We start from the raw sequence: 5,309 nt of genomic DNA on the forward strand, positions 1-5,309 counted from the left end.
GAAGAAGAAGAAGACGCCTCACGCGCCTGCTGTTGAGAACGCGCTCAGGAGGAGGCGCTCAGGACAGTTCGGACATTGCGTGAATCAGAGGTAAAAAACGATATAAATACAGTTCTGTCAGGACCACTATCGTCAAAATAATAGATACTTAGCATAACGTTTGGTTTGGCGGTATGGTTCTGTTCTGGGCAAAAAACTCCCTGCCCATCCATGCAGCCTGTCCTGAATGAGCAGGGAGAGCAGCAATAATAACCCCCCTAGGGTTAACAGAACAGAACAAGGCAGATATCATTAATGTACTTGATATTTAATTGTAACACTTTATTCAAGATAAAGGAGTCTGAATAGCAAGGAATATCAGAAAGCTAAGTCCTGACTGTGGCGAAAGGAGGAGCTGGGGATGGAGGAGGGTAATTTGCTGATGCAAGCTTGACTCACGTGACCTGCCAGAACTAACGCTAACGCTTAATTTATCGTTTTTGGTGTGAACGTATGGTGTGGTGACATTCCAAAATTCGGAATTTGTATCACTGTGTTATTTTTTTTTTCTATGTAGTATATTGTCCATTGAATATTGTGACCTTACATATTTCATTAGTACATTTACCCATTGTTTACTTTTAACCATTTAACTATTTTTATACTAACAGAAAACAACACAACTCCATGAGAAAATGTAACTATTTTACAATGTGATAGTTTTGTATGAAATCATACGATGTGATTTGAAAGGAAACACACACACACACACACACACACACACACGGTAAAGGATGAATTATAAGGTTAACAATTTTAAATCAGGGGGTTTGTTTAAATTATTGCTATTACTCTAACACTATAAAGTTATTATTTTTACTATTATTACTTTATTTTGATTTAATTATTGTTTAACAAACAAAAAGATAACAAAAAGCACTATAATAGCAAATATTAAAATTTTAAGACACGGACCATAGTAATACCATGGTACATGAATATGGTAATCATCAGTATTATGGTAAACTGTATATCAAAATGCCATGATGTTACCATCTAATACCAGCAATGTACTATGGTAGAAGCACAATGTGTTTAATATGGGAGGTTTAACATCATATTGTTGCCTTGTGTACACACGTCTTACCACAGTTAATTACCACAGGCTGTTTTTACCATGATGCATCACAAACATCTGAAAAACACAGGAAGGAGGGTTACAGAGCTGACTCTTCTCAGAACCAGTGAGTGTGTGTGTGTGTGTGTGTGTGTGTGTGCGTGCGTGCGTGCGTGTGTGTGTACCTACTTAACCATATTTTGGGGACGAAGTGAACTAAATCTGACAAAAGTTTTGGGGATGTCCTTATTTTATAAAAATGCTAACATATAGTATGTCCCAATTTATACAGCTAAGTGTGTTGTGTTTCTGTTTCACCTACATTATGGGGACAAAAATATTCTCACAATGTACAGAAAGCTGAATCTGCTACATTATGAGGACAACCCTGCTAATCAAACAGCTAAACAAACATACTTAACAATGTCTTAATGAAAATTCCAAAATGCATAAATGCTTGGTAATGGTTAGGTTTAGGTCTAGTGACAGAAAATACCTTTAACTTAAAAACAAACAAACAATATAAGTCAGTGGAAAGTCTTCGTAATGATTGTGTGGCGGGGTTGTGATGGGAAAGTGTGCTTCTCGCTGTGGAGGTGTATTTATATGTGTGTTTATATGTATATACATGTGTCTCATGAGGAATGCAGCTGGTTTCTCTGAGCACTTAGTGCAGGCACACATTTGCATGGCTGAGTCAGCACACTTGCTTGCATCATAAATTCCCTGCTCTGCCATTGGCCGGCGCTATGACTCAGAGCTTCAGTGTGTGGGCGGTGCACAATACCTGTGGACTTCAACACACTTGAATGTGTGTGTGTGTGAGTGTGGATTCACCTCAGGGGGGTTGTGTGCTGATACGCTCTTCCAGACAGTGAGTGGGTGATGTGCTTTGGGGAAGGATGGAGCTGTACCTCAGAGGTGAAAGGGTGCAGTGAATGAGTCACGATGGCACTTCAGGACTCCCCCACAATGTCCATTACGCTCCACTTGACTCTCACATGGATCGGCTGTGTTAATATCCTGGGCTTCTGACACTGTTACGTAATGATGTACTAAATGAAATAGTGTGATTTCAGATATTCCCATGTTCACTGGGAATCTATACCACTGAATTACCTGGAGATGCTCTCGAGGGCAAACTTAACCTTTAGTCTCCTGATTAAATCAATTCCTGTTGGATAAACCAAATCTTGACATTTTGTTCTTAATAGATATTCTGATTCTCACTCATAATTAATATATGTCACATTATGGAAGTAAAATGGGTTGTGAATTGGTGTTTTATGTCACCTTTAAATTTAACTAATAAATTGCAAAAAAAAAATATATAAATCTTAGAATTTTTTACTTGTTTTCTGGAACAAGTTTCTAATCATTAAGATATAAGAATAATCAAGATAAATTTACTTGAGAAGCAAAATTAAGATGTTAAGTCTTGTTTTCTGAAAAAAAGAAAAATCTAAATTTTGTTCGTTTTTGATTAAAAGAAGGAAAAAAAATCTACCAGTGGGGTAAGAAAAATAATCTTACTTCAAAGGCGAAATAAGATTATTTCTCTTGCCCCATTGGTAGATATTGTATCCAAAAAAGAAACCAATTAAAAAAAAGAGACTTATTTTAAAAGAAGTCTCTAATGCTTACCATGCGTTTATTTGATCAAAAAATTAAAAAAGATTGTTGTGTGTAACAATTATATTATTGTTATTATTGCTGCTCATATTTCTGGAACAAGTTTCTAATCATTAAGATACAAGAATAATCAAGATAAATTTACTTGAGAAGCAAAATTAAGATATTAAGTCTTGTTTTCTGAAAAAAAGAAAAATCAAAATTGTGTTCGTTTTTGATTAAAAGAAGGAAAAAAAATCTACCAGTGGGGTAAGAAAAATAATCTTACTTCAAAGGCGAAATAAGATTATTTCTCTTGCCCCATTGGTAGATATTGTATCCAAAAAAGAAACCAATTAAAAAAAAGAGACTTATTTTAAAAGAAGTCTCTAATGCTTACCATGCGTTTATTTGATCAAAAAATTAAAAAAGATTGTTGTGTGTAACAATTATATTATTGTTATTATTGCTGCTCATATGAAACCAGAACACAACAGAAATGTTTCCGCAACAGAAAAAACAAATACAGAATAATTGAAAAATGAAAAAAAAATTTCATCAAGCAAATTTTCACGGTCACTCTGGGAGTAAGGAACGAGGAGACCAGGAGAACACTTCAGCTAGAATTTAATTCAAATAAACAAAGGGATACAAAACACTGGAACTTCAGAGATGACATTTAACAGCAGACGGGAAACACTGGGAAACACAGGGTTTACATGCACAGAAACTAAAGGGACACACCTGGGAACAATACGAACTAAACGGGGAACACCTGGACTCAAATTAGAAACAATCAGGGAGCAGGAACAGAAAGAATACCAAATAAGGGCAAGGAGGGCACATGGGGAGCAAAACACACAAAACACGGAAACAAAGTCTGCCACAAATATAATGATGCATTGAATTATGTTAAAATTAAGCAATGCTAAAATATTGTAGGTTTAAAAAATTACTGCAAAGTTTAATCCTGTGAAGTAGGCTATTGCAGTTTGTTCTGTTGGCAGCATTTGGCATATCTAATAAAAGACTAAATGTGCATTCAAACTGTTCATTCAGTTAAAACTTATAGGTTTGAGCAAAATTTTCAATTGTAACGAAAGAAGAGGACTTGGTCCATGTGGTCATCGGACAGTCTGCTTCCACATGGTGTTAGTACATGTCCAGATCACTTCACTAAATGATTGTCCTTACAGGAAAATGACCAAAACCCATAATGACAATGACCAAGCAAATAAATAGTTTAAACAATAAGATAACAATTATACAAAGGAAACAAATTATATCCATGTTTTTCAAAATCACGTTTTATTATATACAGAAAGCACATATTATCTTTCTCCCGCTCTCGCTTGTGCCATGCATGACGCACACAAACAGTACTACGGACACACACCCACACAGAAACGCCTTGCTCTGCTCTGACGATTTTGTCAGTAAAATAGTTTAGCAACATAAAAAGCTACATAGTATTTCTCACTAGCGATGTAAATATGGCGCTTTTCTTTAAGCAGCTGAACTTAGAGTTTCGCTATTAGGAGACGTTGCAGCCGAAATCTGTCGAGAGACGCACAGACTCTGGTAATTTTATTTTCTAGTAATTCAACGGCCCATCGCCAATTATTCCTTACTATAATTAAACCAATGTAATCTTGATAGTATTCCTTTTTTTTTTTTACAAAATGTAACTGAAATCTGATTACTTTGTTTGTTTTTTATGTAACTGTAACGAATTACAGTTACCAGTTTTTTGTGTCCTGATTACATAACGCAGTTACATGTATTCCAACCCTGGACATGTACAAAAACTCACCAACGGCGGTTACACGAATAAAGCTAGACAAAAGACAATGGCAACATGAGGGTTATTTATACACAAGACTAAATGACTAAACAAAGAACAACTGTGAACAATCAAGACAATGACCCAATCACAAAACAGAAACTAAGAACCACATGAGCAAATCAACCAATAAGAACAAGACATGAACAAGACGACCAGTAGAAGGATTGCATGAGGGCAAGGGAAACTGACAGGAACCATAACTATGAAAAAACTACAAAATAAAAGACATGAAAACTTGAACAAGATACAAAAACCAAAAACAGACATGATACTGATTTGCTGCTCAAGAAACATTTCAGATTTTTATCAACGTTGAAAACATTGATGGAGGGGTGAGGTTTCCAAGTCAACTTCTTGCTACTGGGGTTCCTCAGGGCTCAGTGCTTAGACCACTTCTCTTCTCCATCTACATGTCATCATTAGGATCTGTCGTTCAGAAGCATGACTTTTCTTATCACTGCTATGCTGATGACACTCAACTCTACTTCTCATTCCAAACAGATGATCCGACGGTAGCTGTTCACATTGCAGCCTTTCTGACAGATATTTCTGGCTGGATGAGGGACCATCACCTTCAACTCACCCTTGCTAAGACAGAACTGCTTATGGCCAACCCAGCACTTCATCACAACTTTTCTATACAGCTAGGTTTTTCAACCATAACTCCTTCTAGGACAGCCAGGAACCTTGGAGTTGTGATCGATGATCAGTTAAGCTTCACAGACCATATTGCTACAACGGCCCGGTCCTACAAAT

General features: G+C 36.3%; 1 pseudogene; it reads left to right on the forward strand.

Moving 5' to 3' along the window:
* The window catches only part of LOC107732909 (high choriolytic enzyme 1-like), a 4,381-nt pseudogene extending 2,614 nt beyond the window's left edge, over positions 1-1,767 (forward strand).
* Positions 1,768-5,309: the final 3,542 nt, after the last annotated feature.

The sequence above is a fragment of the Sinocyclocheilus rhinocerous genome, unplaced genomic scaffold (assembly GCF_001515625.1).
Source record: "Sinocyclocheilus rhinocerous isolate Xijiao unplaced genomic scaffold, SAMN03320098_v1.1 scaffold1300, whole genome shotgun sequence".
In the NCBI taxonomy this organism is placed as follows: Eukaryota; Metazoa; Chordata; class Actinopteri; order Cypriniformes; family Cyprinidae; genus Sinocyclocheilus; species Sinocyclocheilus rhinocerous.